This window comes from Balaenoptera acutorostrata, chromosome 3, assembly GCF_949987535.1.
Source record: "Balaenoptera acutorostrata chromosome 3, mBalAcu1.1, whole genome shotgun sequence".
NCBI lineage: Eukaryota > Metazoa > Chordata > Mammalia > Artiodactyla > Balaenopteridae > Balaenoptera > Balaenoptera acutorostrata.
In genome coordinates this window covers 122,888,955-122,912,339 of record NC_080066.1, presented here as the reverse complement: position 1 = coordinate 122,912,339, position 23,385 = coordinate 122,888,955, and the positions used below count along the sequence as shown (strand labels likewise).

The 23,385-nt window shown below is 38.4% G+C and overlaps 1 protein-coding gene across 3 annotated transcripts in view; it reads right to left on the bottom strand.

Annotated features, from left to right (window-relative positions):
* LRFN5 (leucine rich repeat and fibronectin type III domain containing 5) overlaps nucleotides 1-22,552 on the bottom strand; it is a 262,043-nt gene extending 239,491 nt beyond the window's left edge. For 2 of the 3 annotated variants that reach the window (XM_007164154.2, XM_028167308.2), the window contains exon 1: nucleotides 20,985-22,552. The gene's annotated coding sequence lies outside the window, so the exon portion shown is untranslated. The remainder of the gene's footprint in view (nucleotides 1-20,984) is intronic. The other variant, XM_057541923.1, reaches the window with a different exon arrangement.
* Between the last annotated feature and the right edge of the window lie 833 nt (nucleotides 22,553-23,385).

Genomic DNA, 23,385 nt, shown 5'->3' with positions numbered 1-23,385 from the left:
CAGAATAGCAGCCCAGACATAACAAGCTAGTCCAGCACGTGCCATCGTTCATACCTAGGGAGCAAGGACTAAGACCCATAAGACGGCGAGCCTGATGGATGGGATCCCACCTTACATGTTCCCAGAGCGCACTGAACTTCCTGTGTCATAACAGTCCTCACACATGTAAAGCAACTCTATTTCTTTCATGCAAATACCAGTATCAGACAAATTGAATCCATGAATTCCTGAGTATCTTTCTCCCTGCTACTCTGTACATTCAACACGGGCAACAATACTATTTCTCTTGTTTACTGCTGACTCTTTAGATCCTACCACTACTTCTAGTAAATGTAGAATGTTATCAATATATATTTATGAATCAATCAATGAATTAAAGATGTAGCACCTGACAACAGAAAAAGAGAATTGTTTCCTTTATCCACTCTAATAAATGGTTTCATGGATGCCTTAGTGAGAAAAAGTGAGATATTGTTAAGAAGAAATGAGAGCTAAAAAAGAACTTAAAATTATAGTCATGATTCAGCAATCCAGAGTTGGGAGACCAGATAAGCTTCACCCTTGACAGAACAGTCCCTGCATAGTGCACAGACCGTTTTTGCAACAAATATTAACTCAGCAACTTTGAAATAAGTAATCAGATAAGTATCACTAAAACCTAGAATGTTAAATACTGAGAAAATATTAATTTTCTTATCTGTAATGAGTAAAATTAATTCTTATAATGCAATACTTACAATCATCGATTTCATAAATGGAAACTTTAAGTATATTTAATTGTTTCTCTCTCGAGAGGGGGAAAATATATATAATTTCAAGTGACATACATAGAGGCTTTTAATCTAGTATTCTTCCCTCAAGTCTCTGAAATTACAAGGTTGTTTAAAACAGCAAAAAGTGTCACTACGAGACAATATTCACTAATGAATATTCATTTATATAAATATTAACTCCATTCAAATATCTCTCTCCACTTAACACTAGTATAGATAGATGGTCAGATAGATCAATATAAAAATAGCTATGTCTTTGACCATGTTGTCTACTTCTTTATCATCACTTTTGCATTATAAATGTACTGCACTATAAGTTTATTTATTTTATTTCATTTATAAAAATTAGAATTTCATGAAGTCAATGAAAATGATGTTGAATAACCACTAGAATCAAAAGCATAGCTCCTGAAAATGATCTGGCAGAATGAAACCACGTGATAAATGAAAAAATATCTGCAAGATGTTTCAAAATAAATTGGTTTACTTACCTAAAAGATAAGAAAGGCCCTTGGGAAAATTATTTTTTTAAAGTCTTAGTTTGTGTGTGTGTGTGTGTGTGTGTACTTTTCTTCTGTTTTTATTTTCCTCGGGGTTTTTTTATCCCCAAAATTAACGTCCTGGGAGGGGGCAAGGGGAGTGATTGCTAATGAGTATGGATTTTCTTTTGAGGGAGATGAAAAATTTCTATAATTAGATAATAACAATGGTTGCACAACCTGTGATTAACTAAAAATCACTAAACTGTACACTTTAAAAGGGTGACATATATATGGTATGTGAATTATATGTCAATAAAAAAGTGGAAAATAAATTTTTAAAAAAATTAACATCCTTGGAGCTCTGCTGTGAACGTTAAATGTGAAGTAAAAACTATTCTTTTATGCTCTTGACCAATACTGTTTGAAAACGTGCAGAGGAATGATAAGATTTGAGTGTTTCTTTTGCTCTAGGAATATGCATAGTTATAATTATACTTTTGTGAAATATGAGATAAAAAAATTTTCAAAAGTTTAGCTTCATTCTTCTGTACAAAATCCAAAACTTGTATCTCTGTTAATGTGGAATTTAGTCGCACTTTTAATTTCCATTATCAATATTCTAGACTGGTCTCCTAGCAGGACCTCCTGTCTCCTTTAGTTTTGTTTTATTTATTTGCTTAATAAAATGGAAGCAACTTAAATGTACATCGACACATGTATAAAGAAGATGTGAGATATATATACAATGGAATACTACTCAGCCATAAAAAAGAATGAAATAATGCCATTGGTAGCAACATGGATGGACCTAGAGATTATTATACTAAATGAAGTAAGCCAGAGAAAGATAAATATCATATGGTATCGCTTATGTGGAATCTAGAGGAAAATGATGCAAATGAACTTATTTACAAAACAGAAATAGACTCACAGACATAGAAAACAAACTTATGGTTAGCAAAGGGGAAGGAGGGGAGAGACAAATTAGGAGGACAGGATTAACATATACACACTACTATGTATAAATAGATAACCAACAAGGACCTACTGCATAGCACAGGGAACTATACTCAATATTTTATAATAACCTATAATGGAAAATAATCTGAAAAATATATATATTTATAAAGAATATATATATATATATATATATAACTGAATCACTGATATTGTAAATCAACGATACTGAAATTAAAAAATAAATAAATTGGAATAAATTAGAAAACAGTTTATTTTCAAACTACATTAAGATTCTAGAAAAAAAGATTTTTTTTTTTTAATTTAATGATGCAATCATTCGTCTACATGACAAACACTGCACTGGAGTCTGATGCAAACAAGCACCAAACACTCAAAATTTCTATCTCCAGGAACATGAAGCTATAGACTTAAATAGAGCCCAGATTGAAATTCCTTTAGGGTGGAAGTCAAAGTTTCCTATTATTTTAGGTTAAATTAAATGTCTAGGTTTTGTAGATACTTTCTCCCCAAAACTGTAATAATATAAGGCAGAGCTGAAACACTGAAGCAACTGAATGTTTTTGGCGTTTCATACTGTTAGTGAGAGTCCCACTAAGAACCATACATTGAGTTTGTTTTACACAGTATAAGCAACATTCTAGATAAGCTGGGTTGCTAAATTTCTGAAATTCATTAATAGAAAATAAATTTGTAATATTATTGATGTTTTGACATATAAACATTCAATAGTATAAGTTTAGCATATAGTGGCATTTCATCATTTAGAAATATTCATTTTTAATTTTATTTGATCTGTAATAGTAATGGCTATTAAAACTTTATATTTAAGCTTGTAATTATTATAAGTCATTAAGTGTATGTGATAAAAAGTTTCAAACACCATAAAAGGATAAAATTGACAATCACCCAGGGGAAACCACCACCTACTTTTTGTGTATATGTATCATTCCAAGAATGTTAATTCATAAATATGCATTGATGTGTATCTGCACATGTGAATGTATATTTTAGATATATACACAAATACATCTAGATATGTGTATGTACATTTTAAACATACATACATCTGCATATATGTATGCATATTTTACATATATACATCTGCATATGTGTATGTCTATTTTTACATACGTACAAAGAGGGTAACATTATAGTCACCATAACTTCCACTCTTATGTAGCCATATATTTTGGACAGCTTTCTTTATCAACATATATAGATCTATTTCATTTTTTTAAAGAGCAGCAAATATTCTGTCAAGGAACCTGCTTACTATTGATAAATACTTAGGTTATATAATATTTTGTAAAATATATTTTTGCTATTATAATTCATATTGCAATTAACTTTCTTATAGTATATATTTCTTGTATAACTATATCTATGAGATAAATTTCAAGGCCATACCTTGATCCTATTTAACATTTAACAATGTGGGAGTACACTACAGAGTACTCTATAGCAAAAAGCAGTCTGTACTATTCTCTCTGGTTCATTAATGTATCTCTAAATATCCATCACTTAATCATGATGAAGATCATAAAGCAATTTGTATCTTAGAAAAATATGAATGAAAATGCTAGCAAGAAATATATCCTTAGAGTTGATTCATTAACAATTAAACTGGCAACTGATTAACCTGTAATTAAGATCTTTTATCTGCAATTAGTCAATTTTTTAAGAACTAAGACAAAGAAAAGGGAAAAAAAATCAGAAGGGGCATTCTTTATTGATTCAAACAAAAGAACAAAAAAAAAAATGGAAAGAAAAAACTACAAGTCTTTCTTTTCTGTGTGTGAACTGTGAGAGAACTGATATAAAAAGGTACTATGATTCTGTTATTTATTTGTTTCTGCTTTGTTGTTGTAGTTGTTCCTTTCGTTAGACTTCTCACACCAATTAAGGTTCCCAGCAGTGATGTAGAGTAACAGTATTTCATAATTCAACCACTGCTTAATCAAAATGTCCCTTTAGTCTGTCACTGGTTACACTTCAAAAAGCTCAGGGTTACCTCAATTAAAAGTGAATCTTTAAAGCACTTTGCAGATTTGGTGCGGTATCATACAATGAGTGCTCTACTTGGATTGAAAAAGACAGGGAAGAGAATCCTATTTTTAACTCTCTTGCTATATTCTATTTTTGCTGATAACCTTCCAGCTCAAAGTTTTTCCCCTCTGTAGAATCATCTGAAGAGATTGCAAATGATATGATGTTACATTACAGTATATCCTCCTTGTTCACTATTATGAACAATCTATTGTCGATTTTAATTAAATAATAGCAATGATACTTCCACAAAAAGACTAATTGCAGGAAACCTAACCAGTCATTCAAATTCCAATCCACATTGACTGATTAAAGTGCAATGTCTTGGACTATACTTAAAAGACTAAATATTCTAAAGTATACTTAGGTAGTAAAATATACGGATTATGTGCTACCCATCGTGAAGGAAGGGACAGAAGTTACTTCAAACTCTGGGTAGCTGAAGCTCGAGATATTTGACATCAAAATACCTTACATATAGTTGCCAGGAAACATTTCCTTCTTGGTAATTCAGGAACTTATTGTTGCATATGTAATTGATTAAACTAGTTGCATTACACTAGAAGAAACAGGAACATTGGCTAACCACACTGCATTATTTTCTTCAGAGGTTGCCACCAACTTCCTTCCAATGAAGAATGCAGAATTATCATTTCACTATCATTAATTTTAGAGTATTCTGACCAAAAGTTGACTGCGAAAGGAATGATTCCATCGTCACTATGTTGAAGTAAGCTAAAATGAAGGTAACTCTCCAAAATTTAAAGAATGGGTGATACCTTAAGGAGCCTGCCCAGTGCAATTAAAATATAAGAGAAATATGGGTAGAGATTGCCTATAGCTATCAATTCAGGCTAAACAGTCAGGGCTACATTTTTTAAAATTTCTTCATGGGTTTTATAACAAAGACACTGAATATTGATTATTAAAACCACTTAATAGAGGGTGCATACACCAGTAACTCTCTTACGTTTTGTGCTCCCTACAAAACACAGGTGTGTTTGATTACTTTGCCGATGTGTCATTTAATAGGAACTCAAACACACAGAAATTTTTCAAAATCCCCACCGGCATTATTTTTGTCTGTTTTATTCCTCAAATGGAAGTTTCATTTAATGAATGGTCCTGTGGGAATTGTGATGAGCCTTTGGGGTGGCGGGGAGGCTGAACTTTAACAGCTGAGCTGCTCTGATGCTAAAGCAAAAGCTCTCAAACTGACCCAGGTCACCCCATGCCAGGGCTTTTTTTTTTTTTTTTTTTTTTTTTAAGTAGTTTTATTTATTTATTTATTTATTTATGGCTGTCTTGGGTCTTCGTTTCTGTGCGAGGGCTTTCTCTAGTTGTGGCAAGCGGGGGCCACTCTTCATCGCGGTGCGCGGGCCTCTCACTGTCGCAGCCTCTCCTGTCGCGGAGCACAGGCTGCAGACGCGCAGGCTCAGTAATTGTGGCTCACGGGCCCAGCTGTTCTGCGGCATGTGGGATCTTCCCAGACCAGGGCTCGAACCCGTGTCCCCTGCATTGGCAGGCAGATTCTCAACCACTGCGCCACCAGGGAAGCCCATGCCAGGGCTTTATTACTTGCTTCCTTCAACTGAAATCACACTGGAAAGTCAATACAAAATGATGGTCTATCCCAGTTACAACAGTTCATTATTATCACCTATAATCTTATAATTAACTTATAGTAGAGAGTCAAAAAGGAAGTGGGAGAGACAGTACTATCAAGAAGAGAGTATGGCTTCAAAAAATGGGTAAATCATAATGAAGAATGCTACCCTTCAGAAGGTTGAAAGATTATGAAAACGAATGCAAAAGCTTCAACAATTATTCAGCATTTGTACAATCGCTGTTTTACAAAGAGAAAAAGAAGCTACCTGAGACTTTATTTTAATTATATTTAAATTCATTCATTATCATTTTCTCTTTTATAATTTTACTAAACTTTATTTCAAAATTGAATAAAAGATGATTATTTTTCCATAACCATTTAGCTTAGAAATTATTCACAGTCTTCTTTAAAGTGCGATAATTACAAATAGTACAATATATAGCATGTTCATTAATGAAGATTTAGAATTTGATAAAAATAAATAAGCTTATGTGGATACGTGTGTGTGAGTGTATACTCAAATAGCCACTTACTGTTCTATTATAGTAAGATGAAGTTTGTCTTATGCAAATAATGTGTTATTTAACTTCTCAATGATAGACAGATGCCATTTTCTTTGTAGGTAAATTCTATTAGACCCACTCATTTCAAAGATTTTTACAGTAAGTCTGTGGCTTGACAACTTTCAATTCCCCCAAAATAACAAAACTTGCTAAGAAATCTTAAAGCAGTGAAGGGGAACAGAATATGCCACCCCAAAATATGCCTCTTTGGCATAAAAGTTTATTCTTGCCTTATTATTTTAAGAAACGGCAGACATAGGAAAAGCTCTGAATACCTAGAAGTTACCCTTCTGTAAGAGACATTTTACATTTAGGAAGAAAATATCCACCTGTAAGAATGTCTCCCTCTCTGTACCAGGAAGGAAGAGGAGGATGACTAAATCTCTAGAAATTTATCAACGGAGAAGGTGCCAACTTAGATCTACATAACAACCATATCCTTGTTTACTGTGCTTTGCCTGATAATCCCCCATAACTGGCTTCTCTCCCTCCAAAATCTTTTGTCTTTAGCTAAAGATGGTCTTTGAGGTGACGGCTTGGGCCATTTAGGGGAGTTACTCATTTTTCCTGGCTATTGTCCATGTATATAGGAGGAGGTATACATGTTATTAAATTTCTGTTTGTTTTTATCCTGTTAATCTTTTTATTTATTACAGGGGGGTCTCAGCCATGAACTTAGAAGAGTAGAGGAAAAACTATTTTTTCCCCTATAGCATGAAACACTGATTATCAAAGCCAAATATTAAAATTTCTCTAAAGCTGTATGAGCTTTTGAATTTCACATGGAGGACAGGAGAGGGGCTTTCCAAGGAAAATAATTCTGAAAGAAGGGAAAGGAGGGAAGGATGGAAGAAGGAAGAGAATATAGGAGGAAGGAAGAAGTAAATGAACCAAGCAGTGATCTGACTCCTTCTAACCAAGTTCCAAGTTCAGAGATGTTAACAGGGTGCAAGTCAAACAACCAGGGTTGAAAACAACCAGTTAAAGGACCTTATTCAGATTGTCAGGAAGCAATTCCTCTTCCTTCCTCCTTCCCACCCTTTTTCCTTGCTCTTCTCCCTTATCTACCCCCTACTTCCTTCCCTCCCTCTTTCTTTTCTTGCTCCTTCTACCTTTGAACTTCAACTTCATAGTGTGATGATATAAAGCTAAGGTAATCCACCCTTCCAAATCTGAGAAGGGAATTAATAGAGAGAAAATAGAGCCGAAAGTGGGCTCCACATTTTTCAGCTATTTTAATCCTGAATCAAGCTATACCTGAAGATAACCCTGCTTAAGGCTATTGGTTGTATGAACCAAGAAATTCCTTAGATGCTTGAGCCAATGTGGGTTGGGTTTTCCACTTGCAGCTAAATGAGTCCCAAGTGACACAACCCTGTTTTCCAGCCTTAACTTAAGGTGCTGAAACCAAAAATCTTATGCTGAAGAATGCTGATGAAACAGCCTGAACCCTAACAAGCTTTGGATCCTCCTATCACTGTTTGTCTCACTCTTTCACCTGCAGGTCTCTCCTCCTTGGATTGCTATATAATCAACACATGATTTCAACTTACAGTGGCAAATCATGTCTTCAAATTGTTACTGAGAGTACCAATCCAGCAAGAATGAGTACTAACTCCATTTACACACAGCTCACATGGACTCTCTCTCCATCCAAGAAGCACAGAATCCCACAAAACCTATTGCCCCATCAAGGAAAATTTTGTACTATGTGCTTTGAATCAGTTTGAAAGAGTTGATACTTCTCATTCCCTATACAGATTGTATTTTGTAGAGGGAATATGTGGACAGACAAGATAGGGAAAATCTTCAGAATGATATTACATTGTTTTTCAAGGGCTGCTTTTTTTAATATTTCAAAAATAGTGATTTTTTTTTCATAACATTAAACTGTAAATACCAATTTACAGGAAATGACTATAGAAATGAAACTAATTTCCTCCCATTATTTTAGAAAAATAGATTTTTGTGCTATAGAGCCACATTCCAAAACAAATATTTATTAATTAATGCACATATCAATTTTCAAACACCTCCTGAGTGCACATTTTGTACCAAGCAGAATTTCACTGAAATTCTCTATTTTCCTTAAATATTGCCTAGAATCTGCTTCCTTTTTGAATATACTTTAGAGATAATTATTTTTTCCACGTTATCTATTGTAATGCTATAGACATCACCTCAAATTGAATAAACTATTTCTCCAACATCACTGGAAAAATTTGGTCATCAATTACACATATCGATTTCTCCATTTATTTTGATCCCAATAAAACAAGAAGTGCTATAGTCATATAGTCATATGGCTACTTAGATAAATATTTCAATTTTCAATTAATAAAAATATATTTGAAGGAGTACTAAAACTATTAAAGAGGCTACCATGAGTTTAAAAATTTCTCAGCACAAATTAGTCTGAACAACCACAAAATCAATTTTCCTAATCAGAAAAAAAAAAAGAAAGTTACTAATTCTCTCCTGAATTCATTGAACATGTCCTTAATAAGAAAAGCAGATAGGCCACAAAGCCAGTGTTACACACACAGGCCCCTTACAAGATACTTTATCTAACTTTTGGGTTTGTAATTTTATATATTTTTCTCTTCACAAGCTCCCTCAAATTGTATAATTTTAAAACTCTAAACAACTTGGATTGGTTGTGCCTATTAGATAAGTGGTAAAATAATTATTATCTTCAGTTTTCCTAATCATGTTCTAAAAGCCATACATTATTTAAGATGTTTCTCTTAAAATATTATTCCAGCTAGTTTAACAATACTTACTTATTCTAGATCTATATGAAAGTTTGCTTTTTTGTTAATATATTTTTTAAAAAACTTCTGCATTCATATGGGAAGCAAAGTACTGCCTGATATTATCTTAGAAGATTCCTTCAATTTGGGACCTCAACAAAGTAAAGTAGAAAGATATTTGCAAGCTGACAATCTACTCAAACCAAATATTACACTCTGATATATAAAATACAAGGACGTATATTTTGCTAGTGCTGTTTGAGCATTCCATCATTTGCCAGTCAGTGTGTGAAGTGCTGGGAATGAATTATTCCTCACAGTAGGCCGTGGGAGGTAAACGTTAGCCCCATTTACAGATGAGGAAATTGATACTACCATGCTAAAAATTTCAGCTTTAATGTATATTGCAACATGTAGCAAATAGAATAGGTACTTGGTTACTTTAGAATTCACAAGCAGAAATTTCAAATGATTAGCACAACATATATTACCTATCTTATGTTAAACTTTAAAATCACAGTAAGATACAGGAGAAAGAAAATGTAAATAAAATATTTCATATTCCACACATTCCAGGTAGACTTTCAAATCCATAACAAAACATCTTTGTAGAAAATACTGAGGTGAATGTGACACGCTTTCTTATGCACCACCCACAAATGTATCTCTTTTACCAAAAATAAAAACATTGAATTTGACTTTATTCTTTTTGTAATTATATCTTTTTTGCAAATAAATAGTAATCAGAAAGCTATAAAACCATTATAATTACACTGCCCCATGGCCTACACTCTGCACCTTATTATATCTATAACAGTATATCAAATTCCTGTAGAGTAATTTGATACATAAATGAGAACATTATTAAATAAAATGAGGTGTGTATGAAGTTCCAGAATAAAGTAATTGTGCAATCTACATTTAATTTACAGAAGAAATGAATAGTAAATATGAATCACTAAAACATAATTAGAAGGTAAAATGAAATCTCGGAGAAATAACAAAATGTCACTCTGAACCAAACCAAGCCCAAAGGTAACTTGAAGAAACAAAAGACAAACTCTCCCTCGGGCTTTAGGTGAATGGCATGATCCCTGGCATAAGAGGACAACCCTTTCACGGAAGCTTCTCTAAGGCAGGTGATAAGTGGTTATAATAGAAAACAGGCAAATCAAAATTAATTATCACATACATTCATCCATCTTAGGAAAAATCAATTTGATGAAACGAGGCATTTGAGGAATCAGCCAATACTTCCAACGGCTTAAGAAAAAAATATACTTTTCTTCAAAAATCCATGAATCCAGAGAGGGAGGGGCAGCATGCATGAATATAGTAGATATTTAACAAATATTTGTTGAAAGAATAAAAAAAAAAAAAGGAGGCAGGGTTGTTTTCCAAAATAGGCATGGTGGCTGGCTATGTCCCATCACCCAAGGCAGGGGGGTGGGAGGGGGGTGGTAGTTGTCTCAGTTATCTTTTCCAACCATCAATTGGAGCAGGTTCTTCTGCCGGTCTCACCTGTGATCACTCATGATGTTACTATAATTACTTGGAAGCTTAACTGTATCTGGATGGTGTAAGATGGCCTCATTAGTATGTCTTGCCATTGGTGCTAGAGATCACTTGGGCCATTTACCTACAGCAGGGGTTCCCAGGCTTCTTCGCATGATGTTAACATTTCTCCAGGAGGTTAAGAGTGAAGGATACATGGTCTCTAGAGGATTTGGCTTGGAACTTACACCATATTACTTCTGCCACAACTATTGTTCAAAGCAAGTTGCAAGGCCAATCCAGATTCAAGGGGAAGATAAACAGACATCTACTCTCAATCAGAAGACCTGCAATGGATTTGTGGTTATTCTGAATTCATCAAGGGAGGTAAGAACGTAAATCGCAGATGGGAACAGACCACAGGGCTTTATCTAGAAATGGTCCGTTCTGCCAACAGATATACCAAGAATTAAGTATCAGATTTTGGCTAATGTCAGGCCCCTCTGTCATTGAAATAACGCACAGAAATATGGATACAAGGTGAAGAAATGAATTTGTTATTTGACTTTTTTCTGACCCCGTCCCAAAGGGAGGGGGAATCTGGGGTTAAAGCCTGAAGCACTCATTAAGTATTGCAACAGCAGCCTGCACACAGAGGCGAGTGGAATGTAGAGCACAATTAGACACATGCAAAAGTTTTAATGATAAACTGAGTGATCTCCAAGTTCCATCCAGTCCTAACATTTCACAGAATTTTCTGATTCTTCTGTACTAGGAAAAGCACTAAAGGGAACAATTATTTATTAATTACTTAGATATACCAGCCAGTTTATAATGGCTTGCAAGTCCCTTCTGCAGATGGGAATTGGGAATTGAGTAAATCACCCAAAATCACACAGTCTCGTTTAGCAAAAAATAATAATAATAATAATTAGTATATACTTATATTCCAGACTCAGGACCAAACATTTCCTTCTCAATGCAAACAGCTAGAGAATCCCCTAATGGATAACTATAAAGTCTTTCAAAAACCTCCAGATATGAAACATGGCAATTCATAGAGTACAATAAAGGGAAAAGAAATTGAGAATAAGATGCATATTCAGAAGATAGCCAACATCCTTGAAAGAGGTTAAAAACACATTTATATAATAATACACAAAAAACAGCTTTAAGAGATAGGAGAAAAGGGAAATCTACATGTAGCAAATATAGCATCTTCTTTAGAATCAGAAATATTTGTATTTGAATTCTAGCCCTATTGTCTGTTAGTCATATAATCGTGGACAAGGAAATTGTCCTCAGACTCAAACTTGCTCCTCTATAAATGTATACAATCATGCCTAAGCTGAAGGTTATTGCATGGATTAGAGGAAAGTAAAAACCAACAGTGTACACAAAGGACATTCTCAGAAAATGATGGTGACGATGATGATCCTCATCACCATCATCATCATCATCTAATCATATATTATGCAAGATACATTAGCATCTTTCAGTGCTTTCCACATAGTACATGGAGGAAAACTCACGTGCTTTCCTCAGTAGAGAAGATCTTAGAATTTTAGTCATCCTCAGGCTCTATTTTACCAAAACATCTAATAATCTTGCCACGCTGTCAATAAATTTCCAATCAGTCCGTTAAAAAGGAAAACAGACCCACTGAAAAAAATGTTAGCCATATGAGAACAAAAAAAAAAATGTTTTTAATCATACACAGAAGATAAAGGGAAGGAAAAGAAGTTGGGGAAAATTTAATATCAGTATAAGCTGCCTTAAACATGTCATGGGACGGTCTCCAAGGGCTTTCTGCAATCACTAACATAAACAATGAAGACATGAAGTCATTAAGAAAAGGTTAACTATATTCAGAATTAGTGTGTCAATTTTAATAACTATCAGCATTTCCATTAAAAGTAAACATCTAAAAAAAACATTTCTAAATATGATGCCTCAAAAGAATAACATTCAAGACCATGGAGAATGGTCAAGAAGGAGAAGACTCACTCTACAAGGATACCAGATAAAGGGAATTTGACTATTTCCTTTTGTATTCAAATAATTTTCCCTTTGTTGGAAATTAGGAGGTGACCTCATATGAAGGCTGGGGAAACTACTAGTAGCCTAAACATGGATTTTATTCAATAATGGAGAAGGTAACACAAATTAAGTTAGTAAATATACTAGAAATCAACATCATCTAGGTTTAAGGGTAAGTTAAAAGGCAGAGATATGAGAATATCATCAAGACTGACTGGGGCCTAGGGCTGCCTCAGTGAAAGAATATGTGTTCCTCACTCGAGATTTGAGCTTCCCAGAATGGTATCTATGCCATTTGGCTTTTGTGTCTCAAAGGAGAAATGGCTAGCAGAGTATCAAAGCATGAGTTAAATTATGAAGAAATATTTGTTAAACGGATCAAAGAATGGGCCTTGAATCATTCTTGTCTAAATCAGAGAGCCAACCCATCAAGTTAGGGCGAGGTGAAAATCCACCTTGTCTTACTCCATTCCATTGTTTCTCGTATATATTATGAACACCAACACTGAAATTTATAAGTTACTTGTCTCTCAATATTTACTGGAGAAGATTTAATTAATTTGAGCACTATGAGCAAATCATGTGATGTGAATGTTGAAAGAGTGGTCTCAGGCATCTTTACTAGTGCCTAGACTCAGAATGGCGAATACTTTCAATCTTGTGACCAAACTTGAATTGACAAGTTGTAGCATCTTAGAGATACATGTTCAAGACTTGTCCAGGCTCAAGAGGGAAGAAGTCATTGATCAAACGGTAATATCTGACATGAGTGCTAGATGGAGGATTACTGCATGTACCTGGCTTTCTCCAGTGTCAAGAGTAAGGAAACGGGCTTCCCTGGTGGCGCAGTGGTTGAGAATCTGCCTGCCAATGCAGGGGACACGGGTTCGAGCCCTGGTCTGGGAAGATCCCACATGCCACGGAGCAACTAGGCCCGTGAGCCACAATTACTGAGCCTGCGCGTCTGGAGCCTGTGCTCCGCAACAAGAGAGGCCACGATAGTAAGAGGCCCGCGCACCGCGATGAAGAGTGGCCCCCGCTTGCCGCAACAAGAGAAAGCCCTCACACAGAAACGAAGACCCAATGCAGCCATAAATAAATAAATAAATAAATATTAAAAAAAAAAAAATAGTAAGGAAACAATGGCCCTGCTCAACTCTACACTAGTAGACCCACAGGACTTGTTGGTGCTGGTAACATAATTCAATAAGAAGCAAGAAAACAAATTGGAGCCTATCTCAAAGAGGGTAATGATGAAGATTTATGATAGCTAAAATTTATTGAGTGTAAAAGGTAAAAGGCTTGAAATCATGACACGTAGAAAACTGTCCCAAACCTGTTTAGGTCAAGTTATGTTTAATCATAAGCAGAGCAATTGCTGGTTGGGGATCTCGAGTGACAGTTTAAATATTTGAGGTACTGTTACTGGGAATTAGACTTATTGTGTGTCTCTCCTCCCATATTAAAATTAATTAGAAGACACAGGATACCGATTTTGGGCTCAATCCCAAAAAGGAATTTTACGATAAGACTATACAAAAATGGAATAATCTACTTTATATGGAGTAATTTTTGGAATCACTGAAGGTACCCAAGCTGAGTCAAGATGACCACATGGCAGGAATGCTTTCCAAAAAATTTAAGATTGAATGGATGTCAGAATAACTCAGAAGTTTCATAATGCCGGACTCATCTGGGGTTAAAATGAATTTAAATTTGAATGTCTTGGGTAAGTCAGGCACTCTCCAGTATAACAGAGATCCTACAGCCTACAATTTCTTAAAGCCAGCCAGATTTCCTGCTTTACATCTTCTGCTTGATCTCTGAGGACACTAGACTGCACGACCCCTGGTTTGGATGACCTTTAGCATTACCTGGAATCCTGTGCATCTATGGCCCCAAGAATAGGCTTTGAAGTCATTCAATTACCACTTCCTTTAGTTTTCCCCTTTACCCTCATGATAGCTAATGATGAGATGATAATGATGATGATGATGGAGATGATGATGATGATTACAGCTAAGTGTCTTTTATTATTAGCTTCATTTTATAAGTGAGGAAACTAAGACTCAGATAGGCTATAAGACTTGCTCAAGGTTATACAGGTCTGAGACACAGGTATGTGAAATCCCAAAGTTCATGCTTCTAACCACTGTGCAATACCATTGTCTACAAAACACAGTTACGACTTCCTGATTTCCTCTGTCTTCCCTACTACAAAGCATAAAATATCAAAATAGAATTTTAAAATACCAGTTATTTTCAAGCTATACACTTGTTTATATCTTTCATGTTACTAAGAAAATAAGTTTCTTGAGGTCAGCATCCAATGTCTAGTTACGTGTTGTCAAAGTGCCTGACATTTGAAGATTCAATACAAGGCAAATGTACTACACAATTCCTATAAATAACCCCAAATTTTCAATTTAAAGGTAGGCACATTCCTATTAAGTGAGGCATTTCAAATTAAAATATATGTGAATACTAGTGATATATTAGTGAATATTAGTGATATAATGATAACTCTATCCATGTAGAATAAAGCATATGTCCTGAGTACTCAATTCAGTGTTCAATGTTGCCCTATAAAGTATATGTGTTTTAACGCTGCTATACAAATGCTTTAGCACTAATAAGACCAGTGCACATAAATCACTTGGTAACCTAACTTTTACACCATGGGAAAAAATAACAAAAAGAGCTAATTACTGAGAAAATACCACAGCCTTTACTTCCAAAGAAGATACAAGAAAGTTAGTTTTCATGGTTACAGAGTTGATATGTTTCCACTAGTAAATCATTTAATGCAAACATCACTTTGGAAGTGATACCACTAAGATTCATGACTACTTCAAGACAAGAAATGAGAAGTCAACATGGGTGACAGAATCTGGAGAGCAACTAATATATGTCCTTTAGGTGTCTTTAGCATTTCCTTAAAAGAGCTGCAAAGGGCAAAGTGAAAATACAGTAATGTAAACAGCATTGTTTTGGCTTCTATCTCTTGATTAAGTGTACTAGTTCTAATTGAGTATCTATTGAACTAATTGGCGTTTTCTTTTGTTCTTTTTCTAAGAATTCAGAAACACTGGCAGAGCTGGGGAAAGGATCCTACAACTTTATTCCTGTATCTTGTTACTTCTTTTCAGGAGCTTTTTTTTTGTTACAAAATCTAAAATAGATTCAACATTCAGTGGTAATTCTGTAATTGTCCTTCATAAGGATTGTAATAACACCAATTTCAAAATATTTCATTGGAAGCTTTTTAAAAAGCAATAAATTACATATATGCTCCTACAAAGAAAAGAAGAAAAGCATGAGGTTTACAATTAGACAGATTTTATTAAAAGATGTATTTTCTAGGAACACTTAAATTGGTCAATTGGCATTTTCCTCCCAATGTGACCAAGTTTGTAACTTAATAAACATAGGCTATCAAAGCCAATTTCCGAGAAACCTTACGGATGTAGTTTGTAGTTTAAATAAAAAAGCCTTTTCGTGTGATTTACTTGGTATCAGTAAAGTGATAGAGCATTTATATAACCATGTAATTCCTTTGTAATTTTCTATCACTTGTTAACCATCTTCATAATTAGTATTAAATTATGTCATAGATCAGTAAAAAGCATTCTGTCAGAATAGAATCCATCAGAACACTAAGATGAAAAAGCTTAAAAAACAGCACTATATCTGAATTAAATTCTCTATTTTTTCTAGCTCTTGTTATACTTACATAAAACAGGAATTTTCATAATAACATATAATTTATGTTGATAGAGCATAATAAAAATGGTACACCTCTAACCAGAATAGCTTCAATACTTATAAACATAATACTTCTTAATTTCACCATGAACACACCATGTAATGGACAAATTACACTGCCTTAGATTTTAAATAGTCCTCAATGATTGAAGGATGCCACAGGAATAAAAATGTGGGCTGTAGAAATATAATAAGTAGCCTCACTCTCAAGGTTTATTGAACAAGGCAGAGCTATGCACATGTGTGTCAGTGGAATGATTTAGCAAAATTATCAGTTAGTCATGTATCCTACGGGGTCACAATCACGTCTATTAAAAGGCCTGAATTTATATACTCTTCAGTGAAACATAAAACTCAGAACCATTTATACTATACACAAAACTCTGAAAGTAATGCCAGTATATTACATTTCTGAGTAAACAGAAAATAAAATTCACTGGAATGAGTCAGTAGATTAGCCAGTTAAGCCATCAGAAACTTTCAAGTAGCTTTCTTCTTCCAACCTTAAAATTGGCAAAAATATTTAGCAGTCTTATTTATAGCAAATTTCCCTTAAAATAACTGGATAGTTATGATATAGAACTATGATGTAGTAGTTTGATGTAGAGGCAGGAACACTGTTAGAAATCTGCAGGCATTTCATCCCAACCACATAACAACACAGCAATAGTATCAGCAGAAAGCAAGATCCTAATTTCACCAGCTAGAAAACTCAGCAAATCTAGGAAGTCTAATATATACACTACCAAATGTAAAATAGATAGCTAGTGGGAAGCAGCCGCATAGCACAGGGAGATCAGATCGGTGCTTTGTGACCACCTAGAGGGGTGGGATAGGGAGGGTGGGAGGGAGGGAGACGCAAGAGGGAAGAGATATGGGAACTTATGTATATGTATAACTGATTCACTTTGTTATAAAGCAGAAACTAACACACCATTGTAAAGCAATTATACTCCAATAAAGATGTTAAAAAAAACAAACAAACTAGGAAGTCTAAAGTGCTTCAAGCAGCAAGAGGAATCAGAACACTGGTTTAAATGCACAAAAGGGAACTTACGGTCATTCATGAAAAGATGAAAGGCAGTTATAACATATGATGGTCATTTAAACACCAGTGCCATAATCAGACACTGCTTTAATACCAAGAATACACTGAATGACAGACGAGATAAAAATACTGGAAGAGGGGATAAGGGTGGGGTAATTTTGCCTCAAGTGACCACAGCTCTTGCTATATACTCTTATGAAAAGGAAAGAAAATCACCTCTGGCTGGTATCAATCAGAGATATATTTGATGAACCCCTCCCAAAACACACAAGCACAAGAATCTCATTTCAAAACTGAGGTGTGTGTGTATGTATGTATGTGTGTGTATTCATATATACATCACATGTTTGAGGGAGGAAAAGAGGTATGCGAAGCACAGAAGACCAGTGTTGCTCAAGGTCATTCTCCTCTTGAAAAGAGAAAGTGAAAAAAATGACAAAAAGGAATGGTCTCGAGGACAGGAGCTAAATGACAACTTCTTTCCGCCTGCCTATATGCTCACATCTGTTTCCATGGGTATCCTAGCTTTCCTATTGTTCTGCCCCTCTTGTTAGTGACCATAAGAGGGCTGACAAGGAAGGAAGGTTTTTCTAGGAAATTTTCTATCAAGACCCAATAGGCTTGACCTATTAGTGAGTCAAGCCAGCTCTAAGTACAACGCTGACCAAGGGCAGCGGACTCAGATCCTCAAACTGGCTTGCACCTCTCTGTCTCTCCAGACAAGAGAGAAGAGAAGGGAGGCAGAAAGCTCCATTTCTTAAGGAACTTCTATACATGAAACTCTATGCTAGGGGGACTATCTGGGTCTCACATTTCACCTACCTCCAGTCTGCACCAATGAATGGCATTTTTAAACATGAATCACACCACAATCTATGTTTAGGCGTCTGATCACTCAACATCCAGTTAATACATGTGTTTCAACCTTCCCGGAGGATGAGGGCACAAGGACAAGACTTAACCTGCAAAGGACTGAATCCTTAATGAGAAAAGGCCAGGGTGAAATGGAATGAGGAGGGACATGGAGAAAACACAAAATTTTCCCAAGTACTAATATTCTCCACCAGTATCCCGTCCTTCTTGGGCACCCTCTAAACAGGGATGCCTTATTTGCTAACAAATATTATGAGTATGCTATAGTTTCTGTTGTAATAATATTCTGAAGAAATCTGGGGGACAAAAAGGTGTCTCTGTCAGATTTTTAGTATACACAAATCAATTTGCTGACTACGATTTTCTGAGCGATAGGAGAAATACAAATAAATTCACTAAAAGAGAAAAAGGAAAAGATGAAAGAAAAGAAAAATCCTCACCTAATTCCTCCCCAATTCCCAGTTATTTTTAGTCTGTATGTATGCAGGCAGTACCCTTTTCTTTCTGAGTCTTCAGAAAGTAGAGGGGGGACCTGCTTTTCTGTTAAAGTCGAGTTATACTGCCTATCCTTTCTTGGCTCTTCCTAGAGCTCAAAGTTACAGAGCAAATCTGTCTAAAGAGTGGCCTTCAACTCCTTCGTGTTTACTGGAGTTGGGGTGGGGGTAGGTAGCAGTCTTTCCAGTGGTATTTCAACTGGAGGTAAAACAGGAGTAGAAATGACCTGATTAAATCCAAGAGAGCAAGAGGGGAGAGAAGAGAGGAACAAATGGAGGCCTAGGAAAAACGCACTTCGTTTCAGGTTTTGAATCCTGAGAAATCATGCAGTATCTGAATATCAAGGCATTTTTGCAGCCAGCCAGCTTTCCTTCTATGTACTTGAATATTCATTTACGAAGAAGGGAGAGGGGGCTGCAGGCGCAAGAAGTCGGGCAGGACCTCACTGCCCCCCCACGCGTGTCTCTCCACCTCCTCCGTCTCAAATCCAGGCGGCCACCTCTGCCATGATGCGCCCGCTGTCTGCCAGGGGGCCCGCTGAGCTCTCCCGCCCGGCCCCAAGAAAGTGTCAACGCGGGCCTGGCAGCTGCAGTGGCGGAGCCCAGCCCCCAAGCCAGCTGCAAACACGGCCTTGTAGCACCACCAGCCTGCGAGGGCTGCAGCAGCAGCCGAGCCCAATCTCCAGAGGAGTCGGGGACATCAAGGCGCAGGGACAGCGACAGCAGCTAGCTAGCGACCGGCTTGTAGTCTGCAAATACCATCATATGGGTATCTATTTTAAAAATGCAGCGGGCGGAGGAAAAGCAGGCAGCGCCCCTCCACTTTCCAAGCGGCTTCAGCAAAGAGAAACCCCCGGAGCAGTCCCAGTCACTGCTTCCAGGAGCAGGGCACCGTGCGCTCGGCTGAGCCAAACCCTCGGTTGAGTGCAGCGAGCAGGCAGCTCCCGAAGGCGGGAGACAAACGAGCATTCCCTAGCTGAATTATTCAGACCGCCTTCACTGTCTAATAAAACATTGAGGAGACTACTTTGGAAGTGCTTTATCTTCTTAATCCTAATGCCCTCGAGAAGGGAGAGAAATTTTCTGTAGGGGACGCAGAGGTGATGGGATAGGAAATGAGAGAAATAAGGTGCGAGGGTAAGGGGCTTTGGAAGTTCACTAAATTTGTTCTGCCTCAGCCGGCTGTGGGAATCTCCATTTTTAATATGTCAGACCCAATATGTTAATTAGGCAGTCGCAAATCCACCCTACTCCTTGTAAATCAAGGCACTGGCAAGAATTTTCAAAATACACATTATACAGAGACAAACCAAAAAAAAAAAAAAAAAAAGCAGAACAAAATAAAAACAAACCACGAGCGTACAAGCCCCTCTCCACAAGCGAGACAATGCAGCTGGGGACGGAGGTTGTGGTTTTAGCAGCGCTCCTCTAGATATGGATCTATTTTGCTACATAAAAGCAAACCCTGGCAGTTAAACACCATATCTCAACACATACACCCGTGACAATGAATTCCCTTCCACTCAAAGCAAGTTCCCAGAAAACTCTATTTCGAATTAAAGTCTCCAGATGCGTAATATACAACTACTAAAGGATCTGGCAAGCTCGTCGACAATCAGGAAAACAACCTGGCACCAGAGGTAGAAAAGGGTCAAAGTGATCCCTGCCTGAAACGATGGGTGGGAACCAAACACCCTCTCACACTCCACAATCTGGGGAGGGTTGGATACCAAATGGTCCGTGGCAACCATAGCCTGAAGAAAACACGGGACTTTAATCTCTGGCATCTTCAGAAAGGTTCAACACGCCTAGCTTCCAAAACCATCACTTAAGGTGGAGCGTTTCCATATTTTCTTAGCTTTCACTGCTAGATTAAATGCTCAGGTATAGATTTATATTCCACCTACTAGAAATTATATTACATCACAGAGCGCCCTTGAATACCCAGCCCTTCTCAATGATTTTCAAAACATTAATAAGTAAAGTAGCCTGCAATGCAGATAAGACACTAGAAATAAGATCAGAAGGAAACTGGGTGAGGCGGGAAGTCGTCTGCTTGTTACCTGGTGCCTCTAGAGGAAAGACGGTCGTAGGAAGACTTTCTGCCCGCAGGTACAATCCCGGTAAGGTGTTTCCAGGTGGCTTTCAGAGTCGTACGCGGGTCTCGCTCGTCACTTCGCTGCCCTTTGCCATAGCTCAGCACCCGCATCCTAGGGAGTCCGAGAGGCGGCTCCTGCCACTGCCGCCGTTGCCCGCAGGTCGCGCTGGGCGGGGGATCCGCGGCGATCGCCCCATGAAACCCGCGTTTCTGCACCCAGGGATCGGGCAGAGGCAGGGCGGCCGCGCACGCACACACAGAAACACACTCAAACACACACACACACACTCGCAGACAGGCGCGCGCGCACTCGCATTCACACTTGCACACACACACACACACACACCCAGTACAGCACGGGGAAGGAAAAGCAAGGAGGGGACTGGTCCTTCTCACGATCGGCTTCGATGCCCACCGGACCACGGGAAGCAAAGAGAGTGGTCTGGCATAGCGGTTCTATCACGTTTCCTTCAAGTTCTCCTCCAACCCAAATCCACGTAATTCAAGAGCTGGTGACATTTTGGTGGGGAGGCAAGAGCCAGGACCAGCAAGGAAGAGTCGAAGAGTCGGGGGTTTTGTTAAGCAGTTTGAAAGGCAATTCTTGTTACCTTGATTGTGCAGAAACCAGCTCGACAGGCTGAACTTTTGGCTTCAAATTATGTCGACCGAAACGTAAATATCCTTCGGGCCAAGACAGGAAAGTCTAGATTCACAGAAACAAGACGGCTGCAAGACCCTCTGGTGACCTTGTGATGTACCTGGAAGCAGGTTAATACTGGCGCTTTCCAAGCCTCTGGGTAAAGCGATCCACACACAAGGGTCCAAAGCGGAGCAGCCCTTCCGAATCCAGACTGGAAAATGGGTCTGGGCGTCCTCCGCGCTCTGCGAGAAGCCAGGCATCGAGGGGCACCGCCGAGTTAACACATTTGCTTCTGGGCAGTTGTATAAAAGACAGTCAAATGCATCAGATAAGCGCGCGCACACATACATACACGACTTCACGCACGCTACTAAGCTGGAGAGAGCTTACAAAAAAATAGATGCCAAGATGACTTCAAAAGGTAGAAACGATCCAGAATCTTCCCGGAAAAATGGAAGGGCCAGCAGGAAGGTTACAGACATCTTCCCAGGTCTTTCATTCTTCCTCTCTCTTACGAGTGTTGTGCGTGCGTGTTTGTATTTCCAGAAGGTTTCCTTGGTCTGCCCCACCCCCGTCCAGTTGCGCTTTTTTTCTCCTGATATAAACCGACCGTGCAAAATGGATTATATGGGTGGTTTGTGCTCACAACCTAGAGCTCCACAAACTCTAAAATCCTAAGGGAGCAGCCAGCTGCAAGCCATTGCCATCCTTGAGGGAAGAAGGAAAAACACGCGCAAACACACGCACCCCCGCACGCACTCACACAGAGTCCTCAGTACGGGCCGCTCTGCACACATCGGCGGTCTCCCTACACGCCACTGAACAGTGCCCCGCCCGCTGCCCGCGGCTTCCGGGCGAGCCCGCGGCTCAAGCGAGGGGCTGGCGGCCCGTCTCCCGCGCTGCGGTTGCGGCCCGGGCGGGCGCGGCTTCCGGGTTTCCCGCGCCGGCGTGTTCGGACGACGGCAGCCGCCGGGCCGGGAGGAACTGCGCCCCGCGCTGCAGCATGGAGGCGGTGGCGGCGGCGGGGCGCGCGGCCGTGAGCTCGGCCCTCGCCGCAGTGACAGGAGCTGCCGCGCTGCCGAGACTCCGGGAGTCAGGCGAGACCCCCGCCGGGGCCGCCACGCAGCCCTCAGCGCCTCGAAGCCTGGCGTGTTCCGGACTGATTTACCCAGGGCTGGAGTAAAGGGCCAGCCAGGCGCCGGCAAATCCCGGGGCAGGCGAGGTGCGGGGGCGTTGCAGGCAGGGGGAGGGGAGAAAGCAGAAAATCTGGAGCATGAAGGCGAACTTCAGGGGCGTCCCCAGTCTCTTGCGAAGGGGGGACTTGCTGACCGCCCCCTGCCCCACGGTTACGGGGTAAAGCAGTGTCACCGGATCAGGCTGTGACTGCTTATGGCACAGGGAAAAGTCATTAGCTATAAGCCGCCAGGAATATCTGAGATGGAGGGCTGCTGATCTAGGGGTCTCAGTCGCCTGCGACTGGTTTCCAGCGTCCCCTTAGTAGTAGGTGGTAGTTTACTTACTAATCGGATGGGCGCAAAAGCTGAAAAGAATATTATATTTGAGAATCAACTCAGTTGAGCATCAGACATTACGAGTACTGCAGTTGGTCACATATTAGTACGTTAAGGGCAGAAAGTAAACACAATAGTCGTCACAAGCCACTAAGGTTACTGGGACAGGGAACAGGTCTGAAGCAGGAAAGAGAAGAGGGATGGAGAGAAAGCAA